This window comes from Podarcis liolepis (genome assembly GCF_965112155.1).
Source record: "Podarcis liolepis genome assembly, chromosome: 1".
Taxonomy (NCBI): Eukaryota; Metazoa; Chordata; class Lepidosauria; order Squamata; family Lacertidae; genus Podarcis; species Podarcis liolepis.
The window spans coordinates 77,957,170-77,973,560 of NC_139554.1; the positions used below are offsets into that span (position 1 = coordinate 77,957,170).

General features: G+C 41.8%; 1 protein-coding gene across 3 annotated transcripts in view; it reads right to left on the minus strand.

Annotated features, from left to right (window-relative positions):
• Nucleotides 1-15,629, minus strand: part of LOC310695360 (uncharacterized protein) — an 88,544-nt gene extending 72,915 nt beyond the window's left edge. The window contains exon 1 of one of the 3 annotated variants that reach the window (XM_083479532.1): nt 15,559-15,629. The gene's annotated coding sequence lies outside the window, so the exon portion shown is untranslated. Of the gene's footprint in view, nt 1-14,392; nt 14,652-14,819; nt 14,941-15,558 lie in introns of those variants that run through there. The other 2 variants (XM_083479533.1, XM_083479531.1) reach the window with 2 other exon arrangements.
• Nucleotides 15,630-16,391: the final 762 nt, after the last annotated feature.

The following is a 16,391-nucleotide window of genomic DNA, read 5'->3' on the forward strand; positions in this document are numbered from 1 at the left end:
GAATTTCATTAGCGTGAGAAATTGCTGAGCTCAGGGTGCAGTACTGTGCCTATGATTTCAAATTAAAACTGCCACTGCTGACGCTGAGGGCGTGGGAGGAGAAATTCCAGCCTGCTTGACTTCCAAGAAATCACTGCAGCATCAGGCAAGCTGATAGGTTCTGCCTCTAAGCTGGCTTTACAGAAAGGCAGCAGTTTGAGGGACCCTCATAAGAATATCAAGGGGGCACGCAGGGGAAGCATGACTTTGTTTTTTGCAGTCTTCAGATGAGGACTAGATCATGTGAAAAATGAACATAAGATTTTAGCTGCAGTTCATTCATTTTAAGCTTTGTATTCTTGTTATACAAAGTGTGCCTAACCATTCCATTGTGGTGCCCATAACCTAGGTTTAAGGTGCCATTTACCTCCTAGCTTTTATATCTCAGTTTCTAACACTGCAAACAGGTTACCCAGTGAAGTTGCCCCACTCACACAAGGACTTCTGCTTGCACATCAGGACCTACCCTCTCCCCACATGCCACCATCCAAATCTGCTCAGAAGGGTTGGGGGAAACCACAGAACAAATCTGGGAGGCACGTGTGGGGAAGAGAAGTTGGCAAAGTTCTGTTGCACAGGTGAAAGTCCTTGTGCAAACAAAATGACTGTTGGATACAACCCAATCAATTTGTTACATGAAAGTAGTAATTATCACATGACAAACACGGTTATGGAAGCAACTGAAAAGCTTCAGAGAAAAGTTGCATAAGAATAGTCAGGTTATTTCAATTCTTATATAACTGCTAGAACCCTATGGAAGGGTCATGCCTCCTACTACTACTTATTGGCTACCTCAAGAAAAATTGAGGCTTTCTCACTAAAACTGCCTCTGCATATTTTTCCATGATCCTCAGTCAGCCCACCTTATTCAGGAAGGTTCCCTGGCCCTCAGGACAGATTTTTCAGAATGCTCAGAAAGAATGAGAAAAGTCACCCTCTGTCCACTCCTTCCTCTGACACTTCTCAGGATCTAAGCAAAAAAGTTTACATTAAAACCTTATTCTATTCCAATTCTTTCAACAGAGATACACTACCCCCCACAAAAACACTTTTATATATTGTAGACATCATGAATGTATCATTGTTTCGTGGATTAGAAGGAGCATGGAAAGCTACAAGCTACAGCATGTAAGACTTAAGTGCAAACTTAAGTGACTGCACACTCCAAAGTGAGAATAATCACTTTATTGAGTATGAGTCAGACACATATACACACAGTGAACATGAAAATAATAGAATGACAAATCCACTTCAGTGGCAAATTGTTTCTTTTTCTGCAGAAATCCAATTTGCTTTAGTGTCAGTGAAATGAGTATCTCTCTGTTGATGTTACGCTTAATGGTGGAAACATTCCACACTTTGGAAATGGGTGCATTAAAACAGTATGTTGTCTAATGCACCAAGATTAAAACAATACAAACTATGCAGCTGAGTGTAAGTTTCTCCTGCATCCTGAAAAGACCAGATTTCCAATTATGTTGAAGAAAAAGTAGTGAAAGTGACCACCAAGGGAAATAAAATGTTGCTAATATTTCCTCTGCCTCCCATATCATAGAATCATAGAATCATAGAGTTGGAAGACACCACAAGGGCCATCGAGTCCAACCCACTGCCAAGCAGCAAACACCATCAGAGCACTCCTGACATATGGTTGTCAAGCCTCTGCTTAAAGACCTCCAAAGTAGGAGACTCCACCACACTCCTTGGCAGCAAATTCCACTGTCGAACAGCTCTTACTGTCAGGAAGTTCTTCCTAATGTTTAGGTGGAATCTTCTTTCTTGTAGTTTGGATCCATTGCTCCGTGTCCGCTTCTCTGGAGCAGCAGAAAACAAGCTTTCTCCCTCCTCTATATGACATCCTTTTATATATTTGAACACGGCTATCATATCACCCCTTAACCTCCTCTTCTCCAGGCTAAACATGCCCAGCTCCCTAAGCCGTTCCTCATATAATTCAGCCAAGAGCTTTAATGATGTTAACATTAACAAATGGCACAAACAGAAAAGGTATTGCTAAAACTGAAACTACACCTGGAGAACCAGCTGCAATGCTTGAAGATTCTCTCTGCATCACTAGTAAATCTGAAAACAAGGCTCATACATGAAACTGTAGTTTGATGGTGTCCCCTTCCTAACACATCCACATATATCGCAGGAATTTTCCTTTAATGGACAGCTGGGGGGGGATTAAATTGCAACCCCAAATGGCACAGTGTGTTCTTCTAAGAGCACAGAATAGCACCACTCTACAGTTTAATATCAGGGGTGATACTGAGAATATGTTCTTAGGGAGCATCTGATCTAAGTGCCTGGCATCCATTGGCACAATTCAAACTATTTCAGGATAATGCATGGCACTAACACAGTTGTCTCCATCCCCCAACACTCCTTCCACCTGAGAAACTGTGATTGTAGACAGATTGTAGATTGTGATTTCTCCCTCTACTCCCAATGTCAGCTACTACACTGTAGGAGTTTGATTATCAGGAATGTGTTGCTTCCCCGCCCCCCACTTCTCTATTTCATAGAACTGGAAAAGAGTAAAGCCCAATCTCCTTGCCACAAGAAATGCCAACCAAGGTGAGCATGGTGGTTCTTCACCTTTTCCTCATTTATATCAGATCCACAGCAGCTAATGCTGTGCAGGGCCCCCATCTGTTCTGTTCATGACGTGCTACTCTATCACCTTCCCTTTTATATACTCCAACTCCATTATTCTGCTTTCAGCTTTTTATTTCCTTTAATCCTGTTATCTGGATGAAGACTTTGGTCCAGCCCCTTCTCCTGGGCTGTGTTTGGAGATTCTGCTTCATACCAGCATACAGAGGTCAGAATCTAAGGTGACATGATGGTCTGGTACAAGAATGCCAATTTTTAAAACCAAGTGACTATCAAGAATGGAAGATTAATGAACAGCCCATCAGTTTACCTCTCTAAGCCACAAAATGAATGCATTGTGTTAATATTTCATTGACCTCACTAGGTCCTTCGTACTCATCTTAGATGGTGCTACATAAAGAAGTTGCAGTACAATCCTATACATGTTTATTCAGAACACCCAGGAAACTAGGTACAGTATAGGTTTGCAATTTCAAACACATTTGGTAACATCAAATGTCCTGTAAGTGAAAAGACACCTAGCTAAGCAATGGGACTTCTCTTTCTCTCCATGCAACCCTGCAATCTGAGCAAATGTTGGGGAAGACAGAGGGAGAGGAAGTCCAATACACAGGCCTTGCACTAATAGGACAACTTTGTTGAATATAACACAGTGTTGTCATCTAACTTCAGATGAAGCAGTGCCTCTGCTGCAGTGGAATAGGCCCTCATAATGGGAACTAGGAAGTGAATTAAACTAAATGAAATGGGATGTATCACAGATGCAGGTTGAAAAGACATCATTTCCTTCCCATCATCAAAAGCACAATCCAAGCATCACAGGTGATGCAGTTATAAAACATCACAGGTGAATCCTGCTGAGATGGTTCAGGCTAGAAAGAAAGGTTCTGAAAATCATGAAGTTATTTTGGTGGGTTTTTAATAACAGATTTGCATTAACTGTTTAATAACTGCAGTACATTCTAGCTCTCTCTGCCACATAGACTCTTTCTCCCCTATACCACTTTCTAACAATATTTCCTTCAGTAGAAGGGAACTTAGTTTCTACTAATTCACTGTATAGCTGGCCCTCCCACAAAACATCAGCTAACTTTTTAACTTAACTTTAATTTCACTTAAAATCCTCTAGATTTTAACATCTGCTCCTGTAATCTTCCATTCACAGTACACAAGGCTCTTTATACCTAACAGTTATTGAACTAGGAAGAGATTAATAGTAACACATAATGTAGCAAAAACTTGTCACCTGGAGAAAGTATCACATGTTATTTATGCAGAGAGAATTCTGTTTTCTATATTTTATAGGACTCTTAAACAAATCTCATGACATTATCATTGAAGGAAGTCTGCTCAATACGTTTTTTTGCAATGGTGTTAAATATTATTGTCAAATACCTCTATAAGGCACACAGCTTTTTAAAAGGTGCTAAAAGTACATATCTCTAGTCCCAAATGAAATTGAGGCAGTACAGTACATGTGTTCTTTTAGATAACAGAGGACAATGATACAACAGCAAATATGTTACTTTTCAAAATGAGAAGTTGGAATTCCAACCCCATGAATCTGACACCATAATCCTGACAGAGGCAGATTTAGGGGAGAGCAGCTGGTTCAGTTGCACTGAGCATGGAGCCTCAGGGGCACCACAACTATGATGTAGAATGGAAGGTGCAGGGGGCCAAATGTTGGTGTTGCACAGGGTACTGCTGAAATTTGAGACCCCAAGGTTTGCCACTGACACTGATCTCTACTCTAACATTGCATTTGTTCTCAGATTACTTGCAATTCTTATATATATGTGCACCTTTATTGGCAATCACCCAAACAAATCTTTGTGCACACCACTTCAAGATACCATTCACAAAGATGCTCTTAGAACTGAAACTACTTCTTCCCTTTATCTCCATTGGTGATAACTGAAGAAAAGCACTGCTCAAATGGATATATACACTTTTCTCTTTCTTCATTTGTATTCACTCTTCTGTGTGTGAGCAGTACAGAGATGAAATAATTATGCCTGGATAATTTCTCCATGAGTACTTAATGTGCTTTGCCAATATTTTCTGTGAAAGTAGCCTAGGAATTACTCTGCGGCATGATTAAGTACCTCATATTTGCACGTTTATAAGACCTAAGTAATATGAAGGCCTAAGTACTGCATTGTGTAATTTATGTTATCATGGTTGTAGTTTTGACTGTTCTTTAGCACCAAGAGAATAAATCTCACAACCTTTCTCCCTACTGCAGCAGATGAGGAATCACTTAGAAACAGTGGAAAAGGCAACAATGATTGCCACTGCCAGATATACAGTGCTTCCCAGATTTCAACAGAATGCCATTTAAAAGCAACTCTGAAATATGCTACCAATCACCTTCTCAGGCAGGAATGGTCTTAATACACAGGGGTGGCTAATTCATGAAACTCCAGAAGTTGTTGAACTCCAGCTCTCATCAGCGACAGGAAACATAGCCAATAGTCAGGGATGGCTGAAGTTGTAGCCTGTCATCATTTGGAGAGTGACAGGTTTCCCATCACTGCACTTAATACTCTGTGTGGCTCATAGAACCACAGAGGTCTGGCACCTAGGGTATTTGACTTGGGGCATTGGCAGGGAGAGACACCAATCCTTGCTCAGCAGCAAAGCTCACTGAATGACTTTGTAGAAATAGCTCCCTAACCCTACCTGCGGATTTGTCAGGAGGATTTCTTTAAAAGCATACTATGCATGCTTGGAAGAGGAAGGGGGTCACAATTAATAAACAGAAGTAAAAACCAACATCATGAGGCCTGCCTAAGCCAGATTCAGTTCTTGCCAAATGATACTTTTATTCTGAAGGGAAAGATCAGATAAATAGCCAACTTTCAAGCACAGCACTGATCAGTTCTGTTAACATTTGAACTATATCTGACATTACTTCTTACTCTTGCATTTACTTTGTACATTATGTACAGAGGAACATTTCGATAAAAAGTGTATAAATAGTGGAAACAGTGTGGGATCATTCAGGCACCTCCTCTCTCATGCACATGTGACTTGTGCATGCTGTTTTTGGCATCAACAGGGGGCAGGGTGGGGACAGAATGGGGGAATCCTCACTTGCATGCACCCCAGTGATGTGTGCAGTGGCTGGGAAAGGAACCCCGGCATAACTGGCAATTCCCATGTATAGCAAACGGATTTCAGAAGTCAGGCTTTCATAACAAAATAAAGTAAATGCAATGTTTTCTTTTAATGGAAGTGAAACACATAAGAAGAAGAAGAATTTGGATTTGATATCTTGCTTTATCACTACCCGAAGGAGTCTCAAAGCGGCTAACATTCTCCTTTCCCTTCCTCCCCCACAACAAACACTCTGTGAGGTGAGTGGGGCTGAGAGACTTCAGAGAAGTGTGACTAGCCCAAGGTCACCCAGCAGCTGCATGTGGAGGAGCGGAGACGCGAACCCGGTTCCCCAGATTATGAATCTATCGCTCCTAACCACTACACCACACAATTTTGCCTTATGCAACCAGCCATAAGAAGACGACAGTTGAAGCCACTGGCCCTCAGAAGTGAAGAGCTCCATGCTAATAAAAAGCAAGCAGAAAAGATTTGGCTCCAGCCACCCTCTGGATGAGCCTCTATTAAGAATTAATTTGGTTGAACACACAAATGTACCAGTAACTTAGAGAGCATCAAAAACACAGCTTTAGTTGTAGAAAATTCAGTTGGCAAGCTTGACCTCAATCCTGAATCTCTAAATTCTGTGAGAATGAAGAGTGCCCTGTCACAAGATTTTGTAGTTTAATCCTTTTGCACTGTCAAGTCAGTGGGTGACCTTTCATTCAGCAAAGAGACTCTACAGAAAGGAGTTAAGAAGAGTCAGATATCATATAAAAAATAAGAAATGAGGAACTAGCTAAATTTAGATAAGCTAAAACATCTCCAGAGCTGCAGTTCATGTAGCTGTAGCAGTTCCTGCAACTATTTTTATCAGATATGTAGCCAAATATTTCCACTTCCTATAGCCCTCTCTAGTATGAAGCATGCAACATGTGATTTAGGTGCAACTAATAACTTGTGTTACAAAAACCGCCTCCAATATTTAAGCCTTACACTCAAGAGCCTAACATTCGCAGACAAACTAGCTCAAAAACTATTCATCCTGAAGCACTTAAGCACTGCAAGCATGTAGGACTGAATGAACAGAAAACTAAATGTTATTCACTGTTGTCTGCACTCCACATATACCATAGTAGTTTGGCAAGTCATAGTTTATGACCTCCCAAGTCTATATTGAGAATTTACACAGCAAGCTTAGATAGCCAAAAGGACAGTGTTACTAGCTTCTAGTCACTAAAACCCCCCAAAATAATGAATGTGGAAAGATGAAAGCAGGCAGGCAACATTTATATTGAAGTCTTGAAAACCAATGCAGCAGTTTTAATTCCTCCAAAACATCTGGTTTCAAAGGGAAAATATAAGACATTTAATTACATGCCTTCAGTAAGGTTAAGAAATTGCATGCACTGTTGATCATGTTACTATTCAACATAAGTAAAACTAAACTAAACCTCCTACATAAACACATTCACCAGCTGCCATCTCAAACTTCTTAGAGCCCGGCCTTTGGGAGCAACTAAGAGACAGGCGTTATGTAGTTATGAGCAAGCCACTGAGAAGTCCTGTCTCCGCAACCAGCAGAGATGAAATAATCAAAGAGGACATTCTTGGTTGATCTGAGAGAGAACAACAGGAGATAACAGTTGTTCCCTAAAGAAGGAAGAGGTTAAGCCATCCAGGCACAATTTTGTAGCCATCTGTTACTTCCCTAGTTTCAGTAAAGTCAAAATCAAAAATGCTATCAGAATGTATACTGATATTCATATTGGGGGTTTTGTCTTTGTTTTATGATGTATTTTGTATTCTCATTCTGTATTTTTTTGTTCTGTGATTTTCAGATATATGAATTTAATAATAAAAATAAAAAGTGTACAAACAAGAAGGAATTTGTATAATTTCAGATCAATGGAGGCAGATTCAGAAGTTCACAGATCCACACGACTGGAAAAAAAGTCCTGTGCATAGCTGATGATGTTGCTATCCATTACACAGTACAACCTCAATCTTCACCATCCTCTCCCACCAAAGCCTGTGTCTTAGAGGGCTGGAAGTGGCTTGAGTTCATGCACCAAGTCCCAGTCCAATCATAACTCAATTACAGAATTATATAGTATTTTTTCACCATATTAGCTACAGAATTCACCCAGCGGAGTGGGAGCAGCATCTATCTAGCACAACAAAAGAGTCAGAATTCCCCCCCCCCCTGATCTGTGAACAGCATGTTGGCTTTATCCCTGAAGCTCTATGAACATGACATTTGTTTAACAAGCTCCAGAGCTATGATCTTAACAAGTTTCTAGTCTGATGTACTTTAGAACTGGAAATGTTCAAGAATTCCCACATGTCAAGCTCTAAATTGAAATACCAAATTACAGCAGTAGTTAGACCCAGTGAGAGAGCTTCAGCAGTTGGAAAGCAGGGCACATTTCCCATTAGTTCAGTAGCTGACTGAAATTTATGTGTAGAGTTGGCTTTGTCCCTCTTGTCTCCTGATTTTCTAAGGAATAGATTAATAATTTTTAATATATAAAGAGAGGAAAACTGGGTGGTGGGGAAGAGAGAGAGACCAGTTTTCCTTTTTGAACAACAGGGCAGAAACAACCTGGAGGGGAGCTAGACTGAGCAGTACGTTATACAGGAGTATATTTGGCAGTAGCTAGACCTGCATTAAATGATGGTGTTAACATCAAGGAAAACTGGCTCGAAAAATAAGGCTGGGTTCTGTCCATCCAGAACCACAATCAAGACTATATTCCTTTGTTTTGTCTGAAGAAATTTTGTATAGACGATAACTCCATCTGGGATTTATATATCATTTGGGCCTCTTGCAATGGATACCACATGCTTCAAGGACAATTTCCCTGGATTAAAGCCAAGTAACTTCCAGAACAGGGAAACTCTGTGCTGCACTAAAAGGAATGAGTGCTTAATCTGCTCAACAGTGGAGGTGTCCTGCTGGTTCATGTGTACATCCTTGTCAAGACTAAGTATTTGCTTTGAGTGAAAGCTATTAATGGTTTGCAAAAGGGCTAGAATAAAATTCTAAATCAAATTATTCTGACAAAGAGAAGAATGCTCCACTTTTATTTCCAGGACTAAGACAATGCTTTTAAATTTTTACATTTCCTAACTCCTCTGGAATAGTCAAACTGCCACAAAAGACTAGCAATTACAAATGTGCAGAGGGAAGATGTATAGTTGTGCTGTGTGTTACTCTAACTCCCATTTATTATGGGAAAAATATAGCTAATTGCTCTATGTATTTATGCAATTCAAGACTTCATAGTATCGTGGATTCATAAGGACATTCACAATAAAACCAAGTCAGGCATTCTCTCAATGCTTATTTTCTTAAAGCCATTTCCCTTAAATATCTGCTAGTCATGTAAAATACACTCATGTATTTAATTTCTTTATTTCTTAAACTCTGAAAAACCCTCCTTTTCATTACTAAAAATAATTGTCAACTGAACTGTAGATTCATGATTCAATAAATTCAATGCCAGTATTTTTTTCAAAGCTAACACTTATACCCAAACTCAGGTTTCACAAATTCCTTCACAGAAAAGAGCTCTCAGTTATCCTCTATTAACACCAGACCACAAGCAGGCAGATAATTTCAGTTTGAGTCCAAGTATTAACTTCATCCTGGAAATAAGTCTTGTATCATTCAGACTACAGTGCCATTAATAGAATTAGCAGACACTTTAAAAACACACACAAAAAACCCTGTTGTACAGATTTAGCACTTCAGGCTGATATTTGCTGGAATCGTGTCAACTATGCTCATATCCCTATTACTCATTTTTGTGGATAGTTTTAAATATGTTATAAAACCAGGGCAGAAACAAAGGAAACAAAACAGACATGCTGCCCAAATCCATTAGTACACTTTTAGGAATAAGTAAGCTTTAGGAATATGTTCAACCTTTACTGAACTAAAACAAAATTTCAAGCAGTGCTGGGCTTGGAACAGTGGGAAGTGTGTTGCTCATCCCCAGTGATGCCAGAGTCACTGTCTAACAGGTACTTGTAACACTAGTAATACAGATTTATGTGGAGCAGTGCTGATAGTTCTTTTAATAACTTTGTTTCTGGTCTCAACTGCCTCCCAAGATCCTGATTTATATATATATTATAGGGTGAAATCCCTTTATTGCAATACATGGTACAGTATTCATCTAAATAGTTGTGTTAGCACAAGGAATAGCACCAGGATTTCCTCACTTTCCTCTCCCTGCACATGCCCCACACAATCTCCAAATCTGCTCTGGAGAGTTAGAAAACCCCCAGAACAGATTTTGTAGGGTGAGGGGAAAGAGATGGAAAGAACATCCTGTCACATAAGGAGAAATTATTGTGCTGGCCTAACGTTCTCGATAGCAGTACTTTGGATAGAACCCAATGGGTCTAACTTTGAGTAGGTCTAAGTTGAATATATCACCCACCCATGATTACTATTACTATTGCCAGGGATCATCACACAACAGGAAAAAATACAATTGCACCCCATACAATTAGAGGGCAAGGAGGCTTCCACATCTCTGAAATTTTCTCATCTAAAGAAGCCTCTATCAGTGAGAAGCATGAAGCTAATATATTGGCTTCTGTACCACTTTGGATGCAGAAACCAAGCAAAGATAGTTGTAGGGAGCTGTAATGTCATGTATTTGTCAGAAACACAAGGCCACAAAGGGTCCACCATTGCAAGAGCTCCGCTGTTCTCATTATGCACAGCCAGAGCCGGCATCACCGTAAGGCACACTGAGGTAACTGCCTCAGGCGGCAGGATCCCAACGGAGTCCAGGTGTGGCAGTTCCCGCAGCTGTGCCTGCCTGCCACTGAGCTCACACACTGCCATCACCAGGGAAGGGAGGAGAAGCAGTGGCGAGCTCTTGCTGTTGCTCCAGCAACAGGAGAGGGTGGGAGGCACCCATGGCTGAACTGAAGTTCCACAGGCACCAGCAAAGCAAGGAGAGGCAACAGCAGCACCCTGGCTTCAGTGGGGAAGCGGCAGCAACTTCTCATTTCACCTCGGGTGGCAAAAATGGGGCAGTCATCCCCTGTGCACAGTGCATCAAGAGCATTCGGAAGCAGCATGAGAGTATTCTTGGCTGGCATAGCTTTCCTTATCGAGATTAAAAAACCCCACTGAGTGCACCTTTACCAAGGTTCCCAAGAATCTCGGATATGAAACTCCTCATGCATGTAAATTGTTGCAGCATCCACACATTACTGTCACCCAAATGTCAACCTGTATCCCCCCACAGTTTAATCCAATTTATCCTTTCAATGGGAAATCTGATGTTGGGGGGGGGAGGGGGCAATTGCTAACAACCTGGTCTGTTTGCAGTATTAAGCCTTCATTTGGAAGGATCCTAAAAAGATATACATGACCTATAAAATGAACACAAAACTCGTACAAAAATTGAAGACAATGCCTTTTAATAAAACTTCTAGTAATGAGATAACAAACTTTCACCAGCATTTGCTGATCCAGCAAGATACCTCACCACAACCATTTCGAATGCCTCATTCTTTGGGACCATTTTTCTTAACTAAGTTGCTAATGATTAGGAGCCTCATTCATTCATTTTTGAACAACAGAGACTGGCAATAGGGTAGCAGTCTTTTATTATTACTCCTACCTGTGAAAGAAGTCCAGAGAGAGGACTCTGTGCAGAATAATCCATGTTCTAACTCATGTATGTGCCCATGCTGTGATGTAAAAGGCAATTTCTACAAACAAGCAGCTTGTCTCCAACAGTAAAACCAATCGAGACAGTGGTCTACCAGGAATGTTATGACATCAAAATGATTATTGCTTTCCTCCAATTACATTTCCTTCTACAGAAAGCAGCATTTCTATATAAATCAAGCATATAACAGAGGTTATAAAGCTGCATCACATAATATAAAAGGACGCTGCAAGTCCAAAGGCAGAGGAGTCGCCATATATGTACAGAGGCAACAGCATGATAAGAGTAAGCTAATCCCTTCAAAGTCCCCTGCCACATTTACAGTTCATCATTTACAGTAATTCATGTAACTGGTTTTGACTTCAGAACTCCTAGTGACAGAAAACACACATATTATGCAGTAATTACCTAATGCCTCTTAATCCAATATTGTCCAAGCAAAATGGATCCAAAGTGCTCACGGCTACTTAGAGTTCAAAGAGTTCCTTCATTAAACATAAAGCTATTTTTTGTGATTTGAAAACATCAAAGAAACATTACCCAGGTATAGTTATCACCATGCACAATAAAAGTAAGAAGATGTAGGAAATGCTCTGAAGCATCAGAATAAAAACATATGCACATAAATCAATAAGGTCTTCCACATGAACAAGGCAGGGAAGATAAAAGGGAACAAGAAGATTGCTAGGATGTTAATGGAATGAAGCCTGCACAATTTTTCAAAACCAATTGCCAAGAATACTTTTGCACAGCAGGGATGACTACTTAAGAAGTTGGGGAAATGATTAAATGCAGAATCCATTATCAAAACGAAAGGTAAGAAAACACAAAGCAGAACACTCAGCAACATGTAGTAGACTTTTGGCTAATGAGAATTGCCACTACAAATGCCAACCAAAATCCAGTAGCTTGGGGTAAATAAGTGCACAGCCCCAAAGCAATGTTGTTATGAAAGGAAATATGTTTGATGACCTCATAATCAAAGAGATGTGTATGAATGCACACAGCTAGATGTATGCATGTGGACTGCTTCACACACTCAAAACTTTTAAGACCCCATACAAAGTAAGTCTCAAAATGTGTGAAATCAATGCAAGATATTCACACTTGTCTCACAGATCCGCACAACCAAAATTCACTGGATTATGCCAGAGTATTTGGTACCTATCCTATTACTGTGTATTGCACTCCATGTTTTTAAGGATTTAATTAATAAATAACCCTTGGTTCATGAGCTCAAATATTCCATATAATTACCTCCAGTGCTTATTCAATTATTAAAGTAATAATGTATCAAAAAGACTTCAGTCACAATAAAGTATGTGGGATGTCTTCAACACAAATGTTCTCTTAAATGTCCTTAATGTGTTTCCCCTCCAATTTACAAGCTTTGCCCCCTCTGGTTTATACAATTCTTAATTATTTGAGACTATACTGCAACAGTGCCCTGTATTAAAATGGTCTGCAGTGGATGAGTACCATTATTTGTGAATAGTTTTTCTATGCAACTATTCCAACCACAGAAAAAAGAACTGTATAATGTAAGTTCCATTACTTAGCAATGTCTCAACTAAAGCCAGAGCCTACTATTAGTCAAAGGAAGAAATGAAAGCCCCACTAAGCATCGAAATAGACAATGAGCCATTTGAAAGTTTCCACTGCTTGAATGTATGTATTCATACTGGCTTGGACTTTTCTGGCACAGAGACAAACACCTGGACCAAGCCCTCTCACATAGCAGGAGGGTTTGATTACCCACTGCTGTTTGCTGGTCTTTGCAAAAAGGTAACGAATAACAATTCACCTATGGCTGTAGCAATGTGCTTTACATGGAACCCTGCACATTTGAGGGAAACTGTCACTACATTTTCTGGGTGTTCAGAGAAGAGAATGCAGTCTCTTTTTTCTTATGCTCTGAAAACTCCATTCATGCCTTCCCTTCAAGAGAAAATTACCAGGTTATACTTCTGCTTTCTCATCTACCCCTGACAAATCATTCCTGTAATAAGAATTTAATAAACTCAGTACAACCCCTTCTAGATGTGCCAACTACAGCACAGAAAAGGTCACAACTCGACGGGGAAAACTATAGGTCCTTCTAGCTGTCTCCTCCTCGCTCATGCTGCGTGTAGTCACAAGCATCTACTTAAGAAAAGAGCAGTTCGCCCCTGAACATCATCTGCCTTTCGTCCATTCATAGCCTCTCGGGACAATAATACAATGAACTTATATTCCTTCCACTTTACCCCCAATGCCGGGCTTCTTTCCACTCTCCACAGCCCAAGCCAGATGAGACCTACCCACAATCCCACAAAAGCTCTCCAAGCCCCAGGACTGCGCTCCACATGCACAATAGCACAACACACCCAATTCCCCAAGTCCGCCAACATCCAGATAACACAAATTCCATCCTCCCACTATGGAAGCGCACACCCTCCTAGCCTCGCGTGCACCCGACTCCCCACCCCCACCCAACAACAACACACACACGTAAACACGCGCTCTGGTCGCCGGGCACAACTAAAACACGAGAACCGTTCACTATTATATGACACCACCCCCCCCCACCCACCCTATAGCGCACACAGGCGCAGGAAAGGGAGCAGCCGGCCCCGCACAGTCCTCCCCTCGCCTGTCAACCCAGACCACCCCCCTCCCGCTTCCATACACACGATAATGCATTTATCCCGCTAAGTCCTTTCTCACCTCGACAGACCCCGCGCGCACGCCTCCTGCCCTCATCCCCGCACTGCCCGCCCTTCGTAGCGGCGAACACACACAACACACACACACACCCGTCGCCTTCTCTCGGAGCCCGCGGGACGGCGGCTCCCGCGCCCCTCTCTGCGAGGGACGGCAGCGGCAGGAGGACCCAGCGACATCTCCCTCGCTCGCCCCCGAGCGAGCGGCGCCGGCTCCCCTCTTCTTACCTCAGAGCGGTGGGGCAGTGGGCGCGCGCCGAACCGGCTGCTGGAATCCGTTCCTCCTCCTTCGCCACGCTCTTCATCCTCCTCTGGCAGAGGAGGATGCTGCTGCCGCCGCCGCCGCCGCTCTGTATATGTGTGTGTGTGTGTGTGCGCGCGCGCGCGCCAAGAGGAGCGGCAACACAAACAGTCCCCGCCTCGCACAATGCGAAGCAGCTGCTCCGCACACGCACACGCGCACGCGCCCCCGTCTCTCTCTCTTTCTGACTGAAGGAACTCGCCGCCGGGGCCTAGCGAGCTAAAGGAAAACGTTACGCATGCGCGCTGTGATGTTTCATGGGAAATGTAGTCCTCCCCCCCCACCCCACAGACCGTTCCTTCTCTCCCCCCGCCAGCCCCGCTTGGCTTCTCTTCGCTGGGTGACAGAACTTACCTATCTCTGCTTTTCGTTTGTTTTAACTAGGCTTAAGTTTGGCGAGGAAGTTCGTTTCCCACAAGAACAAGTCGGATAAAACGTTATAACTAGCGCAGGCGCTGTTGAGTAATAATCTATAACGGCTGAAGGGAAACTTGCATCGCGAGGGGGAATTAGCTCAAATGGTAGAGCGCTCGCTTAGCATGCGAGAGGTAGCGGGATCGATGCCCGCATTCTCCAGTTACATTTTTGCCTGCCTCTTCCTCTATAGTACTCAGTTGTTGTTGCAGCCCCTCTAACAATCCTCTATCAATGCTCAAGCCTACAGTTGTAGGAAAGATCCTTCTATTGAGAGATTGAGGGGACTGCTATTGTTCATGCTAGTCCTGTTCTTGTTGTATGTTACAGCTGGTTATGATTTTCCCTTGTGGAAAATTCAGAGCAAAAACAAACAAAAACATGCTCTGCAAGCGAAAAGAAGGCAGTCTGCTTCCTTGGAAATAAAATAAAATAAATCTAGACCTCGTGACTAGTTCTATTAATCCCAGTGCATATAATATTATTTCATCAGACTTCAGCCTCATAGTTTACAAATACAGAACTGGCGCCACTGTGCTTCAAATGTATGCTGTTTAATAAATCCAGTTAGCAAGCATTGCACGTTATGCTCAGTTGCAGCAAATTATTAAATCTTAAATTCAATTCTAAGATCATCAGTCAATTATAAAGCCCAGCATTTAAATATAAAAATGAATACCTCCGTGACATATGTAATCCTTCACCTGCCAAAATATATAGTCCGAAGCTCATTATTTCTTCCTCATATGATTATTTCGAATTAGCCAATCACGACGCTTTGGTCATGAGCTATCCAGAAGACACCTCAAACATCACGCTGGTCCGAGGTATCTTGTGCGCCCTCTGCTGGACAATTCGGCAACGTTTCTCTTGACATGGTGTGCGTAGGGTAGGGGGCTGAGCCCTCCCCAATGTTGAGGGGGCTGCCATCCCCCGAAGTTTGCCGCCACCGGGCAGCGCTCGTGTGCTGGTGGGGGCAGTGAAGAGATGCTTCACTGTCTGTCTCAGGATTTTTTATGGTTCCTTCATGAGCTGATGGTATATGTATAGATCTTTGTTTTTTCTGGCATTAGGTTCCTGTTTGTTTTCCTTGCTCATTTGCTAAAGAAGTCAAAGCTGAATTTGATGGCAAGATCTTCCTATCTGTTTCTACTTTGAGCTCAAAATGTAGCAAACAGTAGAGACACCAACCCACCTAACAACTCAGAACACACTGCTTCTTCAGTAACATTTTACAACACAAATCAGACAGCTCTCTGGATAAATCAAAATAAATGCTGGAACAAATGAATTGCTATTCACTTAACAGAGATAATCATAACTCTTCCAGAAAAACAATACAGACCATCAATTGCTGTCCCAAGGTGAAGCATAACCTTAGCAGGATTTCCATTTCAAAGGTTACACTTGGACTGGCTGCTGATTTATTAGCGAGCCATATTCGATGTGTTAGTATTCATATATGAAGCCCTTAACAGCTTGTGACCAGTTTACTTGAAGGCTCACTCATCT